This window comes from Rhinolophus hipposideros (assembly GCF_964194185.1).
Source record: "Rhinolophus hipposideros genome assembly, chromosome: 24".
Lineage (NCBI taxonomy): Eukaryota > Metazoa > Chordata > Mammalia > Chiroptera > Rhinolophidae > Rhinolophus > Rhinolophus hipposideros.
Genome location: NC_138070.1, coordinates 20,916,423 through 20,943,045, shown reverse-complemented (window position 1 = coordinate 20,943,045; position 26,623 = coordinate 20,916,423). Strand labels below are relative to the sequence as shown.

The window sequence follows — 26,623 nt, the reverse complement described above, 5'->3', positions numbered from 1 at the left end:
TGCGAACGCTCCTGCAGAGAGGTGCCTCTTGGGGCCTTTGCACAGCAGTGTTTTGGGGGAGACCCAGGGGCCTGGCCCCATGGACGCTGGTTTGGCATGCTTCTGTGTGAGCAGCCAGGGCCCAGGGCACCCAGGCCCTATTCCTTCCACACTTCCCGCTGGGAGGAAGTTGATATGAGATCTGACCTTGGATAAGCCGGGGGGAGGGGAGGGCACAACCTGGCCAGGGGTGACAGGGGTGACAGCCTCCAAGATGAGGCTGATACGTCGGGCAGAAGGGGGCAAAGGAGAGCCCACTCTGAGATATGTGATTGTCATTGCACAGTGTCATGTGTCACTAAACCAACAGGCATTGCAGGGGACAGTTGACTGTTTTGTGGCACCCCTGGAAGCTGTATTTTCAAGGTGGCTGGAAACCTGGGTTTGGACCTTTGTGCTGGGAAGTGCGCATACCCAGGTCTGGTGTGTCTGTTTCCTGGTGAGTGTCTCTGTGAGACACAGTCTAGGGGCAAAACCCCCGTCTCACCACTGCTGGGCTCAGTGACTACTGTGCTGTCTGGGAGACACTCTCTCAGTGCCTTTGCAGGTCTCACAGGGGAGCAGGCAGATGGGAAATTCACTCAGCTCTGATCAGTAGAAGCTGCCAGGCCTCCCCTAGGTCCCCATCAGTCCTTCCTCCCTTCCCCCCCACCCCCCGAGCCATGAACAGTCACTTCTCTTCCCCTCCCTTCCCCCAGGGCCCTGCACAGTCACCTCTTCTTTCTTACCCTCCCCCAGGGCCCTGAGTAGTCACCTCCCTTCCCCTCCCCCAGGGCCCCTCTGCCAGAGACTATTCTGGGCTCTGTATTTTTGGTTGGCTGTGAGGGAAGCCACAGTCCTCCTCCCCCATCTGACTGAATGCCTCCTCAGCCTTGGCCACCAGCAGGAAGGAGGCCCCAGAGGGAGGGGGCTGCTCAGATTGCACAGAGAGGCAGGGCAAGGCCAAGCCAAGCCCTACTCCGGGCCCTGCCACTCTTCTCTGTTCATGAGGGGTTTGCCCAGCAGAGACTCACCCAGTGTCCTGGGGCCATCACTCCCATGGGCTGCCCTGGCTCTGAGCTGGACAGGGCAGCCCCAGTGCAGCCCTCATGGTCAGTGTCCCTTCTGTGAAATGGGACATAACAGAGACTTTGAGGGTCCATGAGGGATTGTGACATGCCCGGAGAGGTGCCACATGGAGCTATGGGCATCCACAGATGTTTCTGTGGGTGAAACTTGTCCTGTGTGTGCGGGGAGACGCTCATGCTGCATCAGAACTCCCTGAGCTGGGGCTGACCCCACGGGCTTGAGGACAGGGCTGAGGGTCAGCAGTGGTCTCCAGGTCTGCTCCCCATAGTGCACGAGCTCATCTAGGGCAGGCCATCCTCATCTCTTTGTCCCCACAGCCGTGCTCACTGAGGGCTGCTGAATGAATGAGTGAATGAATGAATGACACGTCACGCAAGATTGGGGAGCTGTGGAAAGAGACGGGGGGTGGGGCAAGTCAGCCAGCAACTCACCCTGTGACCCGGGACAGCTCCCCATATCAGAGCCTCAATATTCTCATCTGTGAAATGGGGCCCAACACCTGCTCCTTCTCTGCAATGTGGACTCAGAGGGTCCGTGGCTCCCCTCCTGCCTGCCTCTTGCCCTTACTGAGTCAATAGAGGTTGAGGAACCTAGGTCCCCCCACCCACAGAGCATTAAGGATGCCTCAGATATCCATGTACTCAGCACATTCTCCCGCTCCGGCCCAGGCACAGCCTCCTTAGGAGTGGGGGTGACCATAGGTCAGAGGCCCTGAGTGCCCACAGTCTGTGTGGCCCTGAGCATCTATGGGACATAGTCGTCATGGCCTTCTTAGTCTGACATCCAGGAAGATAGGATGGCATTTTGTTGACCTTGGGTCAGGAGACCCTGTGCCCACCATTCGTGTGATACCGATCACTTGTGGGACACAGGCAGGCTACCTCAGCTCCCAGAACTTCTGTCTCCTCATCTGTAAGGTATGGGGGTGTTCGCACCCACCTCCCGGGTGGCCTGGGGATCACAGGAGGTGAAGCATGTCAAACATCAGTGCAGAACTTCCTTCAAGCAGCACTTGGCCAGGTTCAGTGTCTTCGTGGCAGGTGAGATAACATCAGAGCAGAGCTGGGAGCAATCCCATTACTGGGCAGAGCAGGGAACAATCTCAACTAGGGATAATCCCACAAGGGGCAGAGCTCGGGACAATTCCATAGTTGAGCAGAGCTGAAGACAAACCCACAATTGGGCAGGGCTGGGGACAATGCTTCAAACAGGTAGAGCTGGAGACAAACCCACAACAGGGCAGAACTGGGGACAATCCCACAATTGGGAAGAGCAGGGGACAACCCCACCATTGGGCAGAACTGGGGACAGTGCCACAGTTGGGCAGAGCTGGGGACAGTCCCTTCACTGAGCAGAACTGGAGACAAACCCACAGTTGGGTAGAACTGGGGGAAATCCCACAAGTGGGAAGAGCTGGGGAAAATTCCATACTGGTAGAACTGTGAATGATCCCACAAATGGCAGAGTTGGGGGCAATGCTACAATTGAACAGAGCTGAAGAGAAAACCACAATTGGACAGCGCTGGGGACAATCCCACAAGTGGGCAGTAGCCACCCAGGGGCTCAGCAATGCCTCGCCCAGCACCCAGTTGATCCTCTGAGGGACTGAGGGAGGTGCAACCCCTGCCCTCGAGCACCTACCATCCTGAGCCCTGTCTGCAACCCTGGTTGTCAAGCCCAAGACAAGACTGGGAGACTGGGTGATAAAGAACTAAGGAGCCCCTTCTAGATCCAGCCAGTTTATGATCTTACATAGACAGAGAAGCAAAGAGCAGCCGACGGGCTGGCTGGCTCCCTCTGTCCCTGAAGGCAACAACAGAACCAACAGATCAGGGAGGATAGAGGATAGAAAAGCAGATCCAGGAGAATGGTTTGAGGGGCTGAGGAGTTTCAAGATGGAGAGGATGGTGCATGGTGCTCAAGGCCAGCCAGAGGTCGACAATGGGGAAGATAGTGAGGGGACTGTTAGATTTGGCCATTTGAAGGCCATTGATTCCTTGGCAAGTGTAGGGGAGAGATGAGATGATGGCAAGAAAGGAGGGGGCGTGGAGTACCCCAGAGATGTGCTGCAAGGGGCAGGAGAGAGGTAGGTGCAACTGGAGAGAAGGTGGCATCCAAGATGGGTTCTGGGTAGGGAGATAGAGTGGGCTTATGGCCACGGGGACAGGAGAGGGTGATAGGACAATGGGTTGGCCCAGATGGGTCGTGCTCAAGGGTTGGGACCTAGTGGGTGCCGGGAGGGGGGCAGCCTGAGCAAACCAGATGGTTTACCCTGGAGTGACCAAGTGCCTTGGAAGCTACTGGAGCTGCCTGCCAACGGAGGGGTGTCAGAGGTCAGAGATCCTGCGGGCGTGGCCTGTGTCCCAGGTTTAGAGTGTCTTCTCCACACAATCCCTCTGAGGTTTGTTCACACACATAGTTGTCCCATTGTTTTCTTACGGGGAATAAAATCTTCAAGGGTTTGTCAGGATGAGCCATCCCCGCGTCCAGGCATTTCAGGATTTCCAGGTTACTTCTTTCCAGTAAGAGCATGTCTGTGGTCTTATGACGGCCATCTGGCGGAACACTGGTCCTTCACACGGACATGTTGAGGTCTGAATGCTGGTACTGGGACTGAGAAACTATCCTCTCATGGAGAGGTAATGGGGGCCCTGAGGTAACCCTGACCACTGGCCAGGTGTCTGGGCAGGGCCCTGCATGACTGCTGCAGTGGGACCAGGCAGGGCCAGGATTGGGCATGCTCAGCACATGGAAACTGCTGCTGATTGGTGGCGGTGGCCTGGGACCTGGATGGGGCCAGTTATTGCTCCAGTCTCAGCATCAACCTTTGCTCCCAGGGGTGTGAGGGGAAGGGACTGCAGTGTCATGCCATCAGTGATATCAGGGAAATGGGGTGTCACTGAGATTTCATTGAGGGTCTGGGGGCAAGAGAGGTTTTGCGAGGTGGATTATAGAGGTAAAGTGCCCCCACACGATGGCAGCCTGGATTGTGTGTGCCTCTCCTTCATAGGGTGTCTGTCCATCTGAGGGTGTGAGGATCTCAGAAGTCAGGTTCCCTCTGCTGACGCTTCTGTGCACCTTTTCCTGGAGCTTTGGTGACATCTCACGGGGCAGCAGATGTGATCCCGGAGGAAATGGGAGCCTGGGGGTTTCTTGTCAGGAAAGGGCAGGAATGGCAGTGGACTTGGGGTTAGGCATCAGGAGCAGGAAAAAGGGAAGCCACCGGTGTTCTCTCTGGTCAGGGTGTGTGCTGTCCTGGCCTGCTCCCTGCGAGTTTCAAATGAGTCAGTGCTACCATTCCATGGCCAGCTCTGGAGCGCCTGCTGCGCTCGGCTCTGGGCTCCCTTTCCCGGGACCCCCAGACTCACAGCTCTGTGTGTTTTTTCCTCAGAGAGCATTCCTGGCTCAAGGTGTTGATAAGAATTCCTGCATCCTGAGGGGGAGCAGCTGGGACCAGGGAGTGAGGGGATTGGCCTGGGAAGCCACCTGCCAGGGACTGACCCTCTGGTGTTGGGGCAAGTGGTGACCCTCACCTCCGAGAACCCAGACTGAGGTGGGTTCCCAGGAAGAGGAAACCTCTCTTGGACCCTCTTTCAAGTGCCCTGACACTGATTTTTGACCCAGAGGAAGGGGAAGAGGCTGAGGAAGCCAGCCTCACTGACCTGAGGCCGCTGTCCCCCTTGGTCCCTTGTTGACCCCAACAATTCTGTCCCCTTAGGCTATATGTCCAAGGGTAGAGGGGTCTGGGTATAGATAGGCCTGGAGGTGTCCAGGGAGGAAGGTGGATAATCAGAAAGGCCAGGCTGGATGGGCAGGAGGCCGAGGGTGGCAGGAACCTGGGGTCAGGAGCTGAGATCTGGAACCAGGTGGCCATTATTCCAGTCCCTGCTGTGACTCTGGGCAGGTTACTCAGGGTCTCTGGGCCTCGTTGTCTCCATCTGTAGTCCAGGGACCAGAACAGGATCCAAGAGTGGTCTGGTGATCGAGAGGTAAGACCTGGAAAGCGTTTGGCTGGGGCCATCGGAAGGGAATGCCCCAACGCCGAAGCTAAATTCAATGCTCCTCCCCTGTGACCTCAGGAAGAAAAGTGGCCACAGGAGACCAGGGAGAAAGAGGGCTGCGGCCGGTCTGGGAAGGCCCCAGGAGTGGGGAACTGGGATATGGAGTCGACTATAGTCAACCCCACCAAGGGGGTACCCATCCTAATCTCCAGATCCTGTTCCTTATGTGGCAATAAGGATGTAGCAGATTGATGGAGTTAAGGCCCTTAAGGTGGGGAGATTATACAGGATTTTCTGGGTGGCCCCATGTAGGTTTTTTTTAAATTAAAGTTTATTGGGGTGACAATGGTTGGTAAAAACAAACAATCCAATTAAAAATGGGCAGAGGACCTGAATAGACTTTTCTCCAAAGAGGACATATAGATGGCCAATAGACATATGAAAAAATGCTCAACATCACTAATCCTCAAGAGAAATACAAATAAAAACCACAATGAGATATCACCTCACCCCAGTCAGAATGGCTATCATCAACAAGACAAATAGTAACAAGTGTTGGAGAGGCTGTGGAGAAAAGGAACCCTCATACACTGTTGGTGGGAATGCAGACTGGTGCAGCCGTTATGGAAGGCAGTGTGAAGGTTCCTCAAAAAATTACGAATAGAATTACCACATGACCCAGCAATCCCTCTCCTGGGTATCTACCAAAAACATCTGAAAACATTTATCTGTAAAGACATATGTGCTCTGATATTCATGGAGGGTCTTTATAAGGGAAAGAGGGAGGCAGGAGTGTGCGAGTGAGAGAAGGTATGTGGCAATAGATGCAGAGGTCAGGGAGAAGGGGAGAGAGATGTGGAGAAGCTAGAATGGCTTTGATGTTGGAGGAAGGGGCCCCAGGCCAAGGAATGCAGGTGCTTCTAGAAGCCAAAAAGGCAAGGAACCCTTCTCCCCAGGAGCCTCCGGGCGTGTGTCCCTGCCGACAGTTCCGTCTTGGCCTGTAGGACTCATTTGGGACTTCTGGCCTGCAGACCTGTGAGAGAACATGTGTGTGTTGTTTTGAGCCACGGAGTTTGCCATGATTTGTTATGTCGTCCACAGGAAGCTAATGCGGGAACCAAGGGAGAGACATACCCAGGATCTCAGTGTGGCCCCTCCATGGCACCCCCTGCCCGCAGTGAGGTGTACCTGACCCGCTGGCACTGCCCCCAACCCCTTCACTCCCCCAAAGTGTGGTGAAGGACCGGAGCCCAGGGACCTTCATCCTCAGGGAGACCCTGAGAACTTCACAGCCTCACAAAGTCACCACACAGGACCTGGTTTTCCTGCTGATGTCCACAATCTGATGGACATGGTTGCCAATAATTAACGCCCCCTGGGAAGATGACAGGAGCCTTTCCATGCCACATACCTGACAGTGTTCCACCCCGCTTTGCTCCCAGGTGGCAGAACTGGACTGTGAGTGAGTAAGGGACAGCTCAGGGGTCCTGGGACACCCAGGGGGGTGTCAGGCAAGGGTGGAGTGGCCTTGGGTGTGTGATGGGTGTGTGTTGTGATTTTGTGTCAAGGGTCCACCCAGGATCCAGACAGAGGAGCTTACTTAGCTGGCCGGGCTACTCTAGAGCAAATCAGGTGACTGTTACTATGTAAACCCCCTACCCTGCACCCCACAGAAGTGGTGACGTGGCGGTGACAAAGACAGTCACACAGAGGGCTCTCCGTGCAGTGGCAGCTGTAACCAGCTTCTGGTCCCCTCATTCTGAGGCTGCAGGGAGGTCACCTGTGTGTGTCAGAACCTCATTCCCATCAAGGCTGAGGCCTCAGGGAAAGCATGTCCTCACTTATAACTGGTACAAGATGCTTGGAATACCAATTTTCCTCCAGCGAAGGCTTTGTTTAATCTCAGAGAAGTTATGAGGCACCGACTTCCCTCCTCGCGTTGGTTCCCGAGGAGCTCCGAGCTTATCTATGTCACGTGCCCGAGCCTCCTGGCAGGCCTTGCTGTCTTCCTTCTAGTCCCCTCACACCTCTGAATCTGTCGCCAGGTGAGGAATTGAGGTGGGCCCCAGATTTAAGAGCCTGTCAAGCTGACACTGCTGGAGTGTCCTGGACCCCATGGGTGGTCCAGCTTGAGGGAGTGGTAGGGAGGGAGCAGGAGCTGAGCTGGGCAGTGCGGGAGGAGGGCACTCTAAGAGGTGAGGGCCAGGAGCAGAGGGAGTCCAGGCCACATCAGGGTTTCCAGGCTGAGGAAAGAGAGGACATGAGGGTAGGGAGGTGGGGATTGTAGAAGGTCCCGACCAGGGCAGGGAGGGAGGGCTGATCTGGAGATCACCGGCCATGGCCAACTCCGACCAGGAAGGGGGACATAATGGGCACAGCCGTGTCCTGGAGGAGGAACAGGGGTAGGGATAAGGCAGAGGTACTGAGTGGTGACCCGGTCTTTACGTCCTGACTTGAGCCTCTCACCACGGGGTGCCTTCCCATTGGGTGCCAGGAATTCCCCCCACCCCATCCCAAGAATGAATAGAGGTCTCAAATTAAATATGAGGCAAAATAAATGAGTAGAGAGCACAATTTCTGATTGACAATGAGGACACTTTATTGAGAGTTGATGGGTACAAGGAGCGGGGCTGGGGACAACTAGGGGGGGACATGGAGCGAGCCCTACCATGTCTGTAGGGAGAATCTCAGTACCCTAATTATAGAAGATCTGGGCCTCTCTTTGGCCTCAATCTCTCCTCAGGTTCACACATCCTTATAAATTGCCACCCACCAGGGCGCTCCTTTGTGCTGGCTGGCATCCGCTTTGAGATCTTAATATTCCTTAGGGAATCTGTCTGTCCCGGGGCATTTGTCTGTCTGAGATATCCTTCCAGATTCCTCTCTCCCTCGTGTCTTCCTACAGGGAATCTTTCTGTCCTGGGTTCAGGTTCTCCTCCTATTTCAGGAGGGGCTGTCTTGCCCACAGTCCCAGATGGTGAGGCCCCAGGATTCTAAAGCAGGGATGTCACACATTATCCTGGAAACCATTGGGAGGATATTGGAGGTGGACATGGGCCAAAAAAAAAAAAAAAAAAAGAGCAATAAGCAAGAAGGTGTACAAGATGGCTACACTGGGTCCTCTGCCCTCTCTTCTGTTCTGGAACATTGTCTGGGTATTTCTGGGTGAGAGTGAAACTCTCCCTCAAAGAAAAATGAAGACTTCCTCTGCCTCAGAGTCCAGAGAAGTTTCCCTGGGGGGAGATTTTGGACTCACAGTGAGGAGGGGCAGAAAGGGGTCCCGGAGATCCTCCCCCCTATACCAACCAGGTGCCTCGGAAGAAAAACAGGTTACAGGGGACTGAGTCGGACAGACAAAAAGGTGAAGGTTACAGAATGCCAGGGCGATTCAGATCCCAGCCAAGACTGGATGGGAAGGAGAGAACAATCTACCCAAATTTCACTGTGGACCCCAAGGAGGAAAAAAAGGGAGAGACTCACCTGAGACGGTCAGCTGTGTCCCTCGGCCGAACGTATAACACAGTGACACAGTTTCAAACGCAAACCTCCTGTCACCCCCTCCACCCCCTGCCCAGGCCCACCTGCAGCTGCAAGGGAGGCTTAAAGTCCAGCCTCCTTGTCATGGGGGCTGGTCTGGCTGATGGAAGGGGGAGAAGGGAGGGTCCCTTCCCCACATGCAACTTTGTGTCCTTGTGAGTGACCTTCCAGTCCTCCCCAGCCCTTGAGGGGGTAAGAGGAAATGTCTAAGTGTCCTGTTGTATCCCAGGTATCTTCCAGTCCTGAAAACGGCTATTTCCCTGGCTCTGCCCATGTGGGAAGTGTCAGGTGTAACAAGTGAGAAGTCCAGTTTACAACCCAGAGATGAAAGAGCCTGTGTTCTCTGTTGAGCTGAGGCAGGGTTCTGGATACCACATCCTGGACATATGAGCTATGTGGTCATTTTTGTAAAAGCACGTGTGTGTGTGTGTGTGTGTGTGTGTGTGTGTGCGTGCATGCAAGCTCATGTTAATGAGAACGTGTGCATGTGCACATGTTTGTCCTTCTGTCTAACACCTCAGACCCCATTACTGTGTCAGCTCCTAGGACGATAATTTTTCAGGTTTTCACGTTGCATCTGAGCTGCCAAGAAGGTGACTCAGTACAGAGATATATTCATGGTACATTCACAGAATCTGATTCTTCACTTCAGCCTCATGGCGACATTGGCCACCAAAGGCCAATTTGACAATAGTGCTTGTGGGGGCGTCAGTGGTAGGCTGGCCTCTAAGGCATTGAAAGACAGCTTAACTGGCACTGTCATCCATGAGCCTACAATAGCTGAGACCCCCGAGATACTGGTGGGAGGCAGCGGTCCCCAACAGGGAGTGTAGGGGTGAATAATGAGAGTCCAAGGACGGAAAGGTCTGTAGTGAGTGTGACAGTGAGGGCCTAAGATATGGGACACAGGACAGTGTACCTGGAGAGACAAGAGGAGTAGGGGATCCTAATGAATCAGGGATCCTCTGGAGATGAGATGGGCTCCATAACCACAGAAACAATAGCATTGTGTTGCTCAGGGTAGGTGAGAATCAGGAGAAAAACACATAAACCAAAAATGAGCAGAGAGCATGGTGTCTGATTGGCAATGAGGACATTTTATTGGGAGTTAATAGGGCTTAGGAAGAAGGTTGAGTGAGGTTTGGGACGGGTGATCCTCCGGGGGTCCTGTGTCTCCAGTGCCCCGAGGGTGGGGTGCTCAGCGTCCTAAGAACACGCTGAGGGTTCCACTGTCTTCTCCACGGTTTTCCCATCGTGCGTGACCTGGCAGCTGTATCTGCTGCTGGATTTCCACCTGTCGGCCGTCAGGCTCAGGTAGCTGCTGGCCGCGTACTTGTTGTTGTTCTGTTTTGAGGGCTTGGTGGTCTCCACGCCCTGGGTGACGGGCGTGCCGTCTGCCTTCCAGGCCACAGTCAAGCCGCTGGGGTAGAAGTCACTGATGAGACACACCAGTGTGGCCTTGTTGGCGCTGAGCTCCTCAGAGGAGGGCGGGAACAGAGTGACCGAGGGCGCTGACTTGGGCTGACCTGTGGGGTGCGGGAAAGACAGGACCTCAGAGGGCTGGTGTCCATCCTGGGAGCTCCTGACCTGGGTCTACATGTGGGTACATCTCCTCGAAGTCCATGGCATGGTCCCAATGTGGCCCCTGCTTCCCTTTGGTCAGATCAGGGGTGGGAGGTGACACTCACCTCCTGTTGGCAGAATTTCAGTGCCTGATACTTGGGAGTCGTGAGGCCCCCTTCACCCACCATTTCTTCCTCACGTTCACAGGTCTCACCACCCACCATCCCACCCTCTGTTTCCTGTTTCTGCCTGGCACCACCTGGAGATCTCATGTTTCCTCAGGGCTCTGTCTGTCCTGGGGCGTCAGTCTGTGTGAGAGTTCCCCCTGATATCTCTCCCCAGTGTCCTCACAAAGGACACCTCTCTGTCCTGGGCTTGGGCTCTCCTCCCGTGTGGGGAGGGAGTTTCTGACTCAAAGTCCCCCTGACACTCATTGCTGTCACTGCTCCACTACCCACAGAGAGCACATTGGGCTGCCCAGGTAGGGATGGGTGTCCACAGTTGGGCTGATTTTCAAGTGGTCCACGTGGATTCCCCGCAAGGTGGCTGTTCTCTTTTTAGTCTGGGTCTGTGTCTGTTCTGAGGGTTCTCTCAGTCCTGTGATGTTATACTGTCTGTCCTAGGACATCCGTGTGCCTCGTAGGGCCTGTCCTTTTCACGTGTCTCAGGAGCGCAGCCATCTGTTCTGAGGTCTCTCCTCCAGAGTTGATAGGGGTGGGGCAACCTGTGGGGCTTGAGGGTCTTGACACCTGTCCTGTCTGGACGAGGGGTGGGAGGCTGTCCTGTCTGTCTTGGGAACTGAAGGATCCAGCACACTGAGGCCATCTCATCGGAATTTCTCCTCCATTTCCATCCACCTTGCCTGATTCCTCTTCTCTTCACGTCCCTGCTATAGAGATCCCCTCCCTAGCCCCTTACTAGCTTCCATCTACCGCCCAGAGAGGACAGAATTCAAAGACACACACATGTCCAGTTCAGCGGATCCCAGCCTCCATCCCACATCCCCTGGTCCTGGTGCACCAACCAGAGCCGCCCACTCTCGAGGACTTCAGTCCCTCCATTCTCCTGAGAGGTTAGGGCTTAGAGACCCTGAGGGAGCTGAACCTCTCTGAGTCCAGGGGTGAAGTTCCCCTGGAGAGGGAGGTCTGGGTCATATCAAATGGGCAGGAAAAGGTCCCCGGGGTTCTCCTATTGTGTCCCCACCAGGTTCCTCGGAAGCAAAACAGGGGAGAGGGGCCTGAATCAGGCAGACAGAAAAGGTGAAGGTCAGAGAATGCAGAGAGATTCAGACTTCAGTTCTAGCCTAACTGAAAGCAGATAAAAAAATCTACTCAAATTTCACTGTGAACCCACGGGAAGAGGAAGGAAGGAGGGAGACTCACCTGAGACGGTCAGCTGGGTCCCTCCGCCAAACACAGCACACTGTGCTACAGACTCACACACAAACCTCCTGTCGCCCCCTCCACCCCCTGCCCAGGCCCACCTGCAGCTGCAAGGGAGGCCCAAAGCCCAGCCTCCTTGTCACGGGTCATGATCAGGCAGATGGGAGGGAGAGTGGACGTGGTCCCTCTACATGGAATTTCAAGTCCATGGAGTTTTTGGATTCCAGATGTGCTTGGCCATGGGGATGGCGTTGGTTCCAATGAGTTGATATTGCACCAGAATTTTTACTAATTGTATCCTTAGGAAGGAGCCGTGCCCTAGTTTAATTCACGTCGTGTTGTCATTGTGAAATTTGTGAGCAGGCATGTTTATCAGAGATGATGAACTGGGACCCTTTTGTAGAGCTAGGAATTGCGGGCATATCCTGGAAGGCCCATCATCCTCAGCAGAGGAGGTCACGTAGAATTAGTGGGTAGGAAAGGAAAGGGTGGGTGGGGGTCACTCACATTTATCCCAGCATGCAGAATCTTGTGCCCGTCCTAAACGGCAGTGTCCCAGCCCTCTGCTGGGACAGCCTGAGGTGCATTGGGATGGTCACTGTTTCGTCCTGCTCCTGACCCAGTGGGTGCAGGTGCCTTCTGGTGTGGAGGCCTAGGTTAAATTAGAGCTTGAATGGCCCAGTCAGGACCCTGAACAGATGGGGAAGTGAACACTTCTGCCAGTCCAGTATTTTCTATGAGCTCTCAGGGTAAGAGTGTCTGCTGTCCCCTTACCCAAATGTTGAATTACACATGTCCATATTCAAGAATGTCACCAGTCAGGATGCTTCCACAACATGTGACAAATATAGCACCCCTGGACTCAACCTGCCATGTGGCTCAAGGTGGTTACCCATCACCCAGGTGGCTACCGATCACCCAGGGCCACAGTCTGCATTGCGTTCCCTGTATGTCACATGCAGAGAATGCAAGGGATAAGCCTTGCTTCCTTCCATCTCTGACACAGGGTCATGCTCAGCAATGCCTCTGCCCTCATTCCCAGATCTGCCAGCTGTTCCTGGCACATTCCCTGCAACAAACCTTCACCTATGTCACTCTATGACTCTCAACCTGGACTGGAATGTCCCTGCCCTTCCACGTGTCTTTGGACCTCTTTGGAAGACCAGAGCACAGGGACTGCGGTGACTGGCTTTTCTTTGGTCATGTCCATCCTTGTCCCCAAGCTACAACTTTTCCTCAAGCTCTCCCAGAACCTCTGAGAGCAATGTTTGTCAGTGGATGTGTGTATTTATGAACCTCGTGTGTGTGAGTGTATGTTTACGTGCATTCATACTTTTGTGTGTTTGTGTGTGTGTGTGTGTGCGCGTGGGTGTGATAGCTTCCACTTTCCTCTAAGAAAATGAGTCTGTTTGCAGACTAGTCAATAGCCCACTCCTAGAACCTGATACTTGATTTTGACATCAGGCCCTAAACAGGTCACCCGAAACAAGTAGACATTGGGTCTCACACTGGGGTCAGCGGTGGGCTGGTCCGGAAGGGAATGGAAAGAGCAGGTCAGTCCTGTCACACAGTTTGGACCCCATGACTCTGTGGTACGGGGTCCTCCGAGGGGAGTGTGGGAGTAAGCACCCAGGCTCCAGTACTGTGGATACTGTAGGGAATGCGAGAGTTAGGGTGTGGGGGTGGGGCACAGCACAGTCTGATGAGCCACTACGGAAGGGGGGAGAAGTAGCAGTGAGGATGGGGAATGTGAGATGCACTAGGAATCGGGGAAGACATCTGACTGCCAGGACTGTGGAATCCAGGTATGGCAGCTCAGGCACTACTCCGGGGTGCAGGGGAACCTGGAGATGGACCTTGAGAGTAGACATGGTCCACACAAGAACAGTAAGATTAGGGACGGAGAAGAGGGCTGGTACTCCTGGGTGGTGCTGCCCCTATCCCCTGTTATGGAACATTCCTGTGCAATTGTGGGTGAGAGTGAATCCCCCACTTAGGATAACATGCAGACTCTGTCCTCTGGCTCCTTTTTCAAATGGCCAAAAGAATTGTGTTCACCTTGGAATGCAGAGTTCAGGACAAAAACGCATAAACCAAAAATGAGCAGAGAGTATGATGTCTGATTGGCAATGAGGACATTTTATTGGGAGTTAATTGGGCTTAGGAAGAGGGGTGAGGGAGGTTTGGGACGGGTGATCCTCCGGGGGTCCTGTGTCTCCAGTGCCCCGAGGGTGGGGTGCTCAGCGTCCTAAGAACACGCTGAGGGTTCCACTGTCTTCTCCACAGTTTTCCCATCGTGCGTGACCTGGCAGCTGTATCTGCTGCTAGATTTCCACCTGTCGGCCGTCAGGCTCAGGTAGCTGCTGGCCGCGTACTTGTTGTTGCTCTGTTTCGAGGGCTTGGTGGTCTCCACGCCCTGGGTGACGGGCGTGCCATCTGCCTTCCAGGCCACGGTCAAGCCGCTGGGGTAGAAGTCACTGATGAGACACACCAGTGTGGCCTTGTTGGCGCTGAGCTCCTCAGAAGAGGGTGGAAACAGAGTGACCGAGGGCGCTGACTTGGGCTGACCTGCGGGGTGTGGGAATGACAGGACCTCAGAGGGCTGGTGTCCATCCTGGGAGCTCCTGACCTTGGTCTGGATGTGGGACACTGGCTCCTCAGGACCCAATCATAGCCTCTAGTTCAGGGACAATTTGGGCCCATTGAGGTCCATGTCAAGAAGGCTGGTTTGAGGGTATGCCTCAATGAACTCCCCTCTCCTGGGAACATCAGAGCCTCTTCTGAGAACCTCCTTGGTTACTGGCCTCCCACACAGAGGTCTGTCCTTCCTCGTTTGCCTTATCCTCTCTTTCCGATGGGGTCTGTGTGGGGTCTATCTGTCTGTCCCCAGAGAGGATGATGTGTGCTCTGACCACTGTGGGGTCAGTCTTGAGACATTTCTGACTTGACTTCTCTGCTGTGGGCAGAGACCCTTTATTCTAAAGGGTCTGTTTGTACCCAAAAATGTCTTCCCTGAGCTTCTCTAATGGGGTAAGAACGTGGCTGATCAGGGAGACTCTGTCTGCCTTATTGGGTCTTTCCTATCTGCAGAGTTGACTGGAGGTTCCCTTCTGGTACTTGGTTAGCTTGGAGATTTCATGCCAAGGTATCTGCCATCTGTTCCCTCAGTGATTCGTGCTTCTAAGGAGTGTAACCCTGATGTCCCAGGATTTCACCTCCCCCCATTTTCCCATTCTCCTTCTCCTAGATCTTAGCATCTCATCCCCTCTCTGTCCTCCCTTCCTCATGGTTCCCTGGGTCCAGGCTGGCTGAGAACTCTGAATGGCAGCTCCATAGAGGCCTGGAGGAACCCCTCCACCCCTGCGATGTTCTCAGCCGTGGATTCTGAGTCCCACAGTCCCTGGATCTTTCCTGAACCTCTGAGCTATTTGTCCCCAGGCTTGTCCCTGGCACAAGAGGGGTTCTGAGTCCTTGTAAAGTCTCCAGGTGGTAACCCACAATGCCATTTTTCCCCAGGAGAGGATGTCCCCTAATGACCCCTGAGACAAAGGTTGTCCATAGGAGACAGAAAGAACAAGTCTTAAGACCCCAATATTCTCTTGGCCCTATTCTGTGCCTGGTCCCGTCTCTTGTCTGTGGTCAGACTTGATGGGAGCAGCTGAGCCAAGCAGGAGGATTCCACTAGAGAGGGGAAAAAGCCAGGGCCCCTCTCCGGGATCAGCATGAGCAGGGGTTCAGGGCAGGTGTACAAAAAGAGCAAAAACAGCAGAAAATTTCCCAAATCTGGGGGAAAGCAGGGAAGTGGGGAGAAGAAGAGACTCACCTAGGACGGTCAGCTGGGTCCCTCCGCCGAACACACGACACTGTGACACAGACTGGTACAAAAACTCCTCCTTAGGAGGTCCCTGCTCCACCACCCCCCCCCAACTGCAGCTGTGATGGAGGAAGCTTGGGCCACTGCTCCAGGCACTGGTGTCTGCTCAGCAGGGGGTCCATATGCCTGCCCTGCCCACCCCCAGCACATAACAGAATGGGTGACCCCTTATGCCAAGCAGCAGTACCCTCGGAAAGTCTGGTCCTGCAGGAAGTTGGAATGTTGGAGATGATTTTCCCACTAATCGTTGCCCAGGAATGGAAATGAGTTTATAGGACGGCATTTGCTTTTCTATGGAGTGAAATTCCCTGCAGGAGACTAACGTTTCTCTTCTGTATAGAGTTGGTAGAACACTGACCCATCAGTAAAACCACAGGGTCAGGGTAGCAGGTGTCCACAGGTGTCCCCAATCCCCCCACAGGAAGAGTGGGTTGCCTTGGAATGGACTGGCCGTAAGGTTCTTCAGTCTGACCTCAACTGGGACTTCATGCATCTCCCTTTCTCCGGCTTTCCCAGGGTTATCCTAGACTGGGATGGGCATCTCTAAGGAGGACTGGTCTGATTCTAGCAGGTAACGCCAACCTCCATCTTCAGGGACTTTGTAGGATCCCCTGTCACCCTTCAGGGTCTCATCGGACTTTAGGCTGTGTCTAATTTTAGGGTGTGTATAGGATCGTCTAATTAGACAGGGAGATGTGAGCTAGCACTTGGATTTTGATCCCTAAATACCACACAGTAAAAGAATCCAGGATACTGAGGGCAAATAGCCCATTCCAGGCCCGAATGGGAAAGGCACAGAATGGGCCTAAAACATGCTGTTACAGCAGAGAGCAGAGGTCGTTGAGATCTGCTGGGCTGATTCCAGAGGGTCCCAGGGCCACCTGAGGGTCAGTGGGGAAAGGTGGGATCATTCCTCATCAAGAAAACATAACCCCAGTGGACTTAAACACATCACAGATATTTACATCCTAGAGTTCACCATGATGCTCAAGGGTTCACCTTCAGAAGATGAGAGGGACCAGGTCGTCATCTTGTAAGTTGTACTATTAAAGGAAAGACCAAACATGTATATGCATCTATATATTTGCCTAAAATACGAAACATATTCCTGGGAGAGGAAAGAGCATCTGAAAGGCCTCCGTGTGTGGACTAATTGCAGACTTCACAAGAGAAAGGAGGACAGACCTGAAACACTGCACTTGGCGTTCCATCCCATCTGATGCACCTGAGGTTTGAGAATCCAGTGACCTCATTCTACCAGTTATGACCCCACAGGGCACCTTAGGTGAAAGTAGCCAAACATCGTAGGAAAGGGTCTTATCAAATGTCACACCTGAACCCTATGAATCCTTTCTATCTCAGAACCACTTTGCAGGAACACGAAGCAGAGAGACCCGCCCTGGTACTGCTCAAGGGGGATGGGGCTGCATCCGGCTGTGGGGGAGTCCCAGGACCAGCACCTCAGCCCCTGCAGCCACTTCCTTGCCAGGAAAACTGGAGCGATTTGGGAGATACAGACCCAACATCTGCCAATCACAACGTCAAATCTCATTCAACCTTCATATGTAAATATAACAAACTATGACATTGTTTGTACACCTGAAACAAATAAAGAAAAAAAAAAAGAAAAACAACATCAAAGAGAAAGCAAACAAACAAAAAATGACCAAATGCAACAGCGCCAAAAGTACAACCAAATAAATAAACTTATGAGAATTATAAGCCAGTTGAGGAGAAACTGATTTTTAATATTAAAGAATAATTGATAATTTCTGTTCAATTTGATAATGATATTGTAGTTATCTTTTACGTCCTCCTCTTTCAGCACACTAATGAAATATTTACAGATGAAAAGTTATGATAACGAATTTGCTTCAAAATATTGCATAAGACAGGAGTTACTCTGGTGTGGGTGGGTCAGCATCACGAGTGAATTGATGACTTTGACGTGTCTGGTTGATAGAGACAAGGATCATTTTTATTTACCTGCTTTCTCATTTTTGTTTTCAATGTTTCCCAGAATAAAAAATGACAAAAGTAAATGGCAGATTAGTGTAGGACAGCATCGGGGTATTTAGATTCTGGCGTTCTACCAGCGGGGCCATTGAGATGAGGGAGATCTGGGGTGGGGGGGACCTTATTTACAAGAGTCCCAACATTCAGATGCATGGGTGGGGTCAGGCAGAGGCCGTGGGACACTGGGATCCCTAGCTTCCTTTCACCTCCTAGGCAGAGATTTGGGGCAGGGATGCCTGAAGGCAGCTCCCAGTCCCTGGTGAGGTGGTGGCTCACACAGAGAGGCCTGAGAGAGGTGGGAACTGTGGACTGACAGCCTGTTGGGTCTGCACCTCTGTAAGGCAATGTTACCTGCTTCAGGGGCCCGGAGTGAGAGTGTCTGTGGTACCAGGCTGCAGGTTCACTCAGGGCTGAACCACAGTGAGTGACGTGGAAGGGGGACTCGTGGAAAAGAGGCTGGGGGTACTGTGTCACCAGGAAGCCTACCCTGGTGTAGCCTGAAGACCACACTCACTCTGCCCTGAGCTAGTCTGCCCCCACCTAAATCTACTCCTGAATTCGCATTGATTCCTCTCCCAGGGACAATCACTGATGCCCTTTCTGTGTCCTGGATGGTGCCCTTTCTCATTGACCCACTTTGTGTCCCTCCCCCACATGAAGGCTGAAATAATCTGCTCCATCAGTAAACCATAAACTCTCCCCCTGACCCAACTTCAAATCTTGACATTCTTCAGGATTATAGTCCCTTGCTTCAAGGTCAGCGAGGCTGACCTTGAGCTTGACCTTGACCCCACACATCTCAACAGAAACCCACTGACTCTGGGATTCAGCACAGGACCCTGCTCATTTCTCCCTGATCCCTCCTCAGGGCTCCCAGGTCCCTCTAACTTAAGCATCTCCCGCCCCAAGTGACAAGGACTGCATCGCAGTGGCCAGCACCACAGGAAAGTTCCTGCTCTGAGTCAGGGCTCCACAGCGCTCAGAGCTCACCTGTCCCTGGTGAGGAGGTTGAGTGGAGGACAGGTAGATGGAGTCTCATGTCCTGACTCTCCCTTCCCGTAATAACAGACCCTTTAACCTAGAGACTCAGCTAGACACAGAATACACATCAGAAATGTGAGATGATAAATGATTAGTTCTTTATTGAGAAGTAGAAGTGGGGAGGGAGGGAGACCTGCCTGGTGTGAGCTGATCCTGGGCAAGGGTCTCAGGGGTACAGGGGAGAGCTGGTGAAAGGGGAGACTGGGTGAGGAGTGTCCCCGAGGTAGGGCTCTCAGAGACCTAACACTCCGAGGGGGTCAGTGTCTTCTCCACGGTTTTCCCATCGTGCGTGACCTGGCAGCTGTATCTGCTGCTGGATTTCCACCTGTCGGCCGTCAGGCTCAGGTAGCTGCTGGCCGCGTACTTGTTGTTGCTCTGTTTCGAGGGCTTGGTGGTCTCCACGCCCTGGGTGACGGGCGTGCCGTCTGCCTTCCAGGCCACTTTCAAGTCGCTGGGGTAGAAGTCACTGATGAGACACACCAGTGTGGCCTTGTTGGCGCTGAGCTCCTCAGAGGAGGGCGGGAACAGAGTGACCGAGGGCGCTGACTTGGGCTGACCTGTGGGGTGCGGGAAAGACAGGACCTCAGAGGTCTGGTGTCCATCCTGGGAGCTCCTGACCTGGGTCTACATGTGGTTACATCTCCTCCCAGTCCACGGCATGGTCCCAATGAGGCCCCTGCTTCCCTTTGGTCAGGTGAGGGGTGGGAGGTGACACTCACCTCCTGTTGGCAGAATCTCAGTGCCTGACACTTGGGAGCTGTGACTGCCCCTTTGCCCATTGTTTCCTTCTCAGGTTCACAGGGCTCATTACCAGCCATCCACGCTCTGCTTCCTGGTACTGACTGGCATCACCTCGATACCCCATCTTTCTTAGCGCTCTGTCTGTGCTGGGTCATCAGTCTCTCTGGAACCTGCCCCCCGATCCCTCTCCCCAGTGTTCTCACAACAGAGCATCTGCCTGTCCTGCGATTGGGCTCCCCTCTCTTTAGAAGAGAGAGTTTCTTGCTCTGAGTCCCCCTGGCATCATCGTTGTAGCCCGTGCTCCACTCCCCACAGAAAACATTCTAGAGCTGCCAGGGTAGGGAGTGCTGTCAGCAACAGGGCTGGAGTCCGGGTGTCCACGTGGGTCCCCCAGCAGTTAACTGTGCTATTCTCAGTCTCGGTCTGTGTCCGTTCGGAGGGGTCTCTTGGTCCTGTGACATTCTCCTAGGGGAAGCTGTCTGTCCTAGGACGTCTGTCTGCCTGGCAGGGCCTGTCCTTGTCACCAGTCCCCGGAGGGCCCCTAGCACAAGCATCTGTTCTGAGGTCTCTGCTCCAGAGTCTATAGAGATGGGACAACTTTTGGGGCCTGAGTGTCCTGACACGTGTCCTGTCTAGGGGCCCCTGCCTGCTTTGGATGGTGAGGAAGGTTCCAGCACCTTGAGGTCTTCTCATCAAAAATCCTCCATCCATTCTTGTTCACCTTGCCTTGACCCTCCTGTCTCTCTTCATGTCCCTGCTATGGAGATCCCTTCCCTAGCCCCTCACTAGCTTCCATCTACCGCCCAGAGAGGACAGAATCCAAAGACACACACATATAAAGTTCAGCTGGTCCCAGCCTCCTTCCCACATCCCATGGTCCTTGTGCACCAATCAGAGCCCCCCACTCTCGCGGACTTCATACCCTCAATTTTCCTAAGAACCCAGAGCTCCGAGACCCTGAGAGAGTCGAATCTCTCAGAGGTCAGGGTGAAATGCCCTGGAGAGTTAGGTCTGGGTCTCAGTGTGGAGGAGCTGGAGGGAATCCCTAGAATTCTCCCATCCTGTCCCCAGCAGGTGCCTCAGAAGGAAAACCCTGTAGAGGGGGCTGAGCCGGGCCGACAGAAAAGGTTCAGATAACGGAAATCCAGAGCCCTTCAAACTGTAGTATAGGCATGGATGGAGAGAAGAGGAACACTGACCCAAATTTCACTGTGGGCTCTGAAAAGGAGTGAAAGGAGAGACTCACCTGAGACGGTCAGCTGGGTCCCTCCGCCGAACACATAACACAGTGACACAGTCTCGAACACAAACCTCCTGTCACCCCCTCCACCCCCTGCCCAGGCCCACCTACAGCTGCAAGGGAGGCCCAAAGCCCAGCCTCCTTGTCACGGGTTGTGATCGGGCAGAGGGGAGGGTGAGTGTAGGTCGCCACAGTACATGAAATATGAATTCCATGTTCTCGGTCATGGATTGGTATTGGAGAGAATGTGGTGGTATTGATTCAGAACTTTCTCTCAATTGCATCCTTCTTTTGGAGTTGTGCCCGGGCCCACGTTGGGTTATCATTGTGAAACTGGTGAGCAGGTTGTTTATTCTAGAGTTGATGGAGCCGGGAAGCCTTTGCAGAGCTCGGAATTGTTGGGAGGTCTTGGGTGCCTCAGCATGCTCAGCAGTGGAGGTTATTAAAATGGGGGCGTGGGAATGGAAAGTGTGGGTGGGAGAACAATTACGTTGACCCCAGCATGCAGACCCTTCTGTATGGTCCCGAGGTCCAGTGACTGGGACAGCCTGAGGTACAGTGGCACGGTAACTGTTTATCCCCTTCTGAGCCTGTGGGTGCAGCTGCCTCCTTGCCTGGGTTGAATTAGAGCTGGCATGGCCCAGCCAGGGCCCTGTGCCCAAGGGGAAGCTGACACTGCTCCCAGCATGGGACTTTTTTATGAGCTTTTAGTGTGTGAGTGTGCACTGTCTCCTTACGCACGTGTTGAATTACACATGTCCTGGTTCAGGAATGTCACCAGTTAGGTGCCCTTACACCCTGTGATGCACATTGCATCCCTGGGCCAGACCTGCACGTTGGAGTTGGAGAAGCAACACCCAAGGCCTCAGCCGGCATCCTGGGCCCTGTTTGTCACCTTGCAGAGTGCACGTGAGGGTCACACTGGTCTGGCATCCTTCTCTCTGACACAGGGTCATGCTCAGCAATGCCTCTGCCCTCCTTCCCAGTTCTGCCTGCTCTTCCTGGCACACTCCCTGCGGCCAACCTTCTCCACTGTCCCTGCATCACTCTCAACCTGGACTGGAATGTCCCTGCCCTTTCAGGTGTCCCTGGACTTCTTTGGAAGGCCAGAGCACAGGGCCTGCAGTGACTGGCTTTTCTTTGGTCATGTCCACCCTTGTCCCCAATCCTCACCTTCTCCTCAAACTCTCCCAGAGTCTCTGAGAGCAATGTTTGTCAGTGGATGGGTGTATTTATGAACCTCGTGTGTGTGAGTGTATGTTTACGTGCATTTGTACTTTTGTTTTGTGGGTTTCTGTGCGTGTGTGTGTATGTGTAGGTATGTGACAGCTTCCACTTTCCTCTTAGAAGATGAGTCTGTTTGCAGACCAGTCAATAGCCCACTCCTAGAACCTGATACTTGATTTTGACATCAGGCCCCAAACAGGTCACCTGAAACAGGTGGACATTGGGTCTCACACTGGGGTCAGCGGTGGGCTGGTCTGGAAGGGAATGGAAAGAGCAGGCCAGTCCTGTCAGCAAGGGGATTGAACACAGTTTAGACCCCATGACTCTGTGGTACGGGGTCCTCCGAGGGGAGTGTGGGAGTAAGCACCCAGGCTCCAGTACTGTGGATACTGTAGGGAATGCGAGAGTTAGGGTGTGGGGGTGGGGCACAGCACAGTCTGATAAGCCAGGAGAAGCATCCGCACCCTACGGAAGGGGGGAGAAGTAGCAATGAGGATGGGGAATGTGAGATGCGCTAGGAATCGGGGAAGACATCTGAGTGCCAGGACTGAAGAATCCAGGTATGGCAGCTCAGGCACTACTCTGGGGTCCATGGGAACCTGGGCATGGACTTGGAAACTAGACATGGTCCACACAAGAGCAGTAAGGTTAGGGAAGGTGTGGAGGGCCAGTTCTCCTGGGTGGTGCTGCCCCCATCCCCTGTTCTGACACATTCTTTGTGCAATTGTGGGTGAGAGTATATCCCTTTGACCAGGGCAACATGGATACTCTGTCCTCCGGCTCCATTTTCAAATGGCAAAAGAATTGTGTTCACCATGTCACGCAGAGTTCAGGACAAAAACGCATAAACCAAAAATAAGCAGAGAGCATGATGTCTGATTGGCAATGAGGACATTTTATTGGGAGTTAATCGGGCTTAGGAAGAGGGTTGAGGGAGGTTTGGGACGGGTGATCCTCCGGGGGTCCTGTGTCTCCAGTGCCCCGAGGGTGGGGGTGCTCAGGGTCCTAAGAACACGCTGAGGGTTCCACTGTCTTCTCCACGGTTTTCCCATCGTGCGTGACCTGGCAGCTGTATCTGCTGCTGGATTTCCACCTGTCGGCCGTCAGGCTCAGGTAGCTGCTGGCCGCGTACTTGTTGTTGCTCTGTTTCGAGGGCTTGGTGGTCTCCACGCCCTGGGTGACGGGCGTGCCGTCTGCCTTCCAGACCACGGTCAAGCCACTGGGGTAGAAGTCACTGATGAGACACACCAGTGTGGCCTTGTTCGTGCTGAGCTCCTCAGAGGAGGGCGGGAACAGAGTGACCGAGGGCGCTGACTTGGGCTGACCTGTGGGGTGCGAGAAAGACAGGACCTCAGAGGTCTGGTGTCCATCCTGGGAGCTCCTGACCTCGGTGTTGATAGGGGTTCAGGGCCCCAAGTGCTCAACAGGTCCCAATCAGGCCCCTGCTCCCCTTTGGACAGGTCAGGGATGGAGGGTGACACTCACCTCCCGTTGGCAGAATCTCAGTGCCTGACTTTTGGGAGTCGTGAGGCCCCCTTCGCCCATCTTTTCTTCCTCAGGTTCACAGGTCTCACCACCCACCATCCCACCCTCTGCTTGCTGGAACTGGCTTGCACCATCTTGAGATCTCACTTTCCTCGGAACTCTGTCTGTCCTGGGTGTCAATCTGTGTGAGATCTTCCCTGTGATTTTTCTCCCCAATGTCCTCACAAAGGGCACCTCTCTGTCCTGGGCTTGCACTCTTCTCCTTTCCGGGGAGGGAGATTGTGCCTCACAATCCCCCTGACGCTGTCATTGCTGCCCTTGCTCCCCTGCCCACACGTAACACATTTGGGCAGCTCGGGTGAGGTGTGGTGTCTGCAGCGGGGCGGGATTTCAGTTTTCACGTGGGTTCCCTGGAAGGTGGCTGTTCTGTTTTCAGTCTGCATCTGTGTGTGTTCTTTGGGATCTCTCAGTCCTGTGTCATTACACTGGGGGAAGCTGATGTTGTAGGATAGGTGTCTGCCTGGTAAAACCTGTTCTTGTCACCTGTCCCAGAGTGTATCCAGGGCAAGTGTCCATTCTAAGGTCCCTCCTCCAGAGTTAGAGGGGTGGGGCAATCTGTGGAGCCAAAGGGTCTTGACACTTGTCCTGTCTGTCTTGGGAAATGAAGAAGTTTCCAGCACCCTGAGCCATCTCATTGGAATTCTTCCTCCATTTCTATCCACCTTGCCTTGACCCTCCTGTCTCTCTTTATGTCCCCACTAGAGAGATCTCCTCACTAGCCCCTCACTTGCTTCCATCTACCACCAGCGAGGACAGAATCCTAGAGAGTCCCACACTTGTCAAGTTCAGCGGACCCCAGCTTCCTTTTCCCATCCCATGGTCCTGGTGCACCAACTAGAGCTCCCCACTCTCTTGAGCTTTACCCCCTCAATTCTCCTAAGACCCCGGGCCTCACAGACTCTGAGGGAGCCGAAGTTCTCAGAGTCCAGGGGTGAAGTTCCCCTGAAGTGAAAGGTCAGGGTCACAGTAACGAGGGGCAGGTTAGAGTCCCTGGAATTCTCCAATCATGTCCCCATTAGATGCCTCAGAAGCAAAACAGCGTAAAGGGGGCTGAGTTAGTCAATCAGAAAAGGAGAAGGACAAACAATGCCAGAAAGACTGAGACTTCAGTACTAGACTAAACAGAAGGAGAAAATTGTACCCAAATTTCACTGTGAACCCACGGGAAGAGAAAGGAAGGAGGGAGACTCACCTGAGACGGTCAGCTGGGTCCCTCCGCCGAACACAGCACACTGTGCTACAGACTCACACACAAACCCCCTGTCGCCCCCTCCACCCCCTGCCCAGGCCCACCTGCAGCTGCAAGGGAGGCCCAAAGCCCAGCCTCCTTGTCACGGGTCATGATCAGGCAGATGGGAGGGTGAGAGTCTGTGGTTTTTCTGCATGGAATTTCAAGTCCATGGAGTTTTTGGATTCCAGATGAACATGGCCGTGGAATGGTGTTGGTTCCAATTTGTTGGTATTTTACCTGAATTTTTTACTACTTGTATCCTTAGGAAGGTGCACTGGTTCAATTCATATCTCGTTGTGTGAAATTTGTGAGCAGGCATGTTTATCAGAGATGATGAACTGGGACCCTTTTGTAGAGCTGGGAATCGCGGGCATATCCTGGAAGGCCCATCATCCTCAGCAGAGGAGGTCACGTAGAATTAGTGGGTAGGAAAGGGAAAGGGTGGGTGGGGGTCACTCACATTTATCCCAGCATGCAGAATCTCGTGCCCGTCCTAAACGGCAGTGTCCCGGCCCTCTGCTGGGACAGCCTGAGGTGCATTGGGATGGTCACTGTTTCGTCCTGCTCCTGACCCCGTGGGTGCAGGTGCCTTCTGGTGTGGAGGCCTAGGTTAAATTAGAGCTTGAATGGCCCAGTCAGGACCCTGCACAGATGGGGAAGTGAACACTTCTGCCAGTCCAGTATTTTCTATGAGCTCTCAGGGTAAGAGTGTCTGCTGTCCCCTTACCCAAATGTTGAATTACACATGTCCATATTCAAGAATGTCACCAGTCAGGATGCTTCCACAACATGTGACAAATATAGCACCCCTGGACTCAACCTGCCATGTGGCTCGAGGTGGTTACCCATCACCCAGGTGGCTACCGATCCCCCAGGGCCACAGTCTGCATTGCGTTCCCTGTATGTCACATGCAGAGAATGCAAGGGATAAGCCTTGCGTCCTTCTATCTCTGACACAGGGTCTCTGACACAGGGTCATGCTCAGCAATGCCTCTGCCCTCATTCCCAGATCTGCCAGCTGTTCCTGGCACATTCCCTGCAACAAACCTTCTCCTGTGTCCCTGTATCACTCTCAACCTGGACTGCAATGTGCCTGCCCTTTCATGTGTCCCTGGAGCTCTCTGGAAGGCCAGAGCACAGGGCTTGCAGTGACTGGCTTTTCTTTAGTCCTGTCCAGCCTTGTCCCCAAGCCACATCTTCTCCCCAAACTGCTCCGGAGCCTGTGCGAACAATGTTTGTCAATGGACGTGTGTTTTTCTGAACCTTATGTGTTTGAGTGTATACATACGTGCATTTGTGCTTGTGTGTGTGTGTGTGTGTGTGTGTGTGTGTGATAGCTTTGTCTGCCTCCTAAGAAGATGAGTCTGTTTACGGAGTAGCCAATAGACCACTCTGAGAATCTTACACTTGATTTGAACTTACACGCCAGACAGGTCACCCAAGAACAGGTGGACATTGGGTCTCACGCTGGGGTGAGTGGTGGGCTGGCCAGTAACGGGATGGGAAGAGCAGAACAGTCCTATCTGCGAGGGGACTTGAACACAGCTCGGACCCCTGACTCTTGTGGCACAGGAGTCTGCAGAGGGGAGTGTGGGAGTGAGCAACCAGGCTCCAGGGACTGTGGATCTCGTTAGGGTGTGAGAGTGAGGGCCGGGGGATGGGGCATTGCGCAGTCTCTGATTAGCTAGGACAAGCATGGGCACCCTAGGAAAGTGGGATGGTGAAGACAGTGAGAATGGGGAATCTGACACTGGCTAGGAGCGGGGGAAGGCATCTGAGTGCCAGGACTTAGGAATCCAAGTATGGAAGCTCAGGCATTACCCTGGGGTCCAGGGGAATCTGGGCGTGGACTTGGAAACTAGACATGGTCCACACAAGAGCAGTAAGGTTAGGAAAGGTGTGGAGGGCTAGTTCTCCTGGGTTGTGCTGCCCCATCCCCTGTTCTGGAACATTCTTTGCACGATTGTGGGTGAGATTGAATCCCCCCACTCAGGGCAACATGGAGACTCTGACCTCTGGCTCCATTTTCAAAGGGCCAAAAGAATTGTGTTACCCTCGGATAGGACTCCATGCATCTCCCTTTCTCTGGCTTTCCCAGGGTTATCCTAGATTGGGATG

The 26,623-nt window shown here is 53.6% G+C and overlaps 4 gene segments (V, D, J or C); all 4 read right to left on the bottom strand.

Moving 5' to 3' along the window:
- Nucleotides 1-9,851: 9,851 nt before the first annotated feature.
- On the bottom strand, nt 9,852-12,527 carry LOC308492646 (immunoglobulin lambda constant 3-like). The segment is given in 3 exons: nt 12,502-12,527; nt 11,591-11,697; nt 9,852-10,171 (listed from the first exon to the last, which is right to left on the bottom strand).
- Nucleotides 12,528-13,838: 1,311 nt separating this feature from the next.
- LOC308492645 (immunoglobulin lambda constant 3-like) lies at nt 13,839-18,278 on the bottom strand. The segment is given in 3 exons: nt 18,252-18,278; nt 15,414-15,453; nt 13,839-14,158 (listed from the first exon to the last, which is right to left on the bottom strand).
- A 483-nt stretch (nt 18,279-18,761) lies between these two features.
- LOC308492644 (immunoglobulin lambda constant 6-like) lies at nt 18,762-21,378 on the bottom strand. The segment is given in 3 exons: nt 21,332-21,378; nt 20,509-20,615; nt 18,762-19,078 (listed from the first exon to the last, which is right to left on the bottom strand).
- Nucleotides 21,379-22,734: 1,356 nt separating this feature from the next.
- Nucleotides 22,735-25,395, bottom strand: LOC308492643 (immunoglobulin lambda constant 3-like). The segment is given in 3 exons: nt 25,370-25,395; nt 24,467-24,573; nt 22,735-23,054 (listed from the first exon to the last, which is right to left on the bottom strand).
- Nucleotides 25,396-26,623: the final 1,228 nt, after the last annotated feature.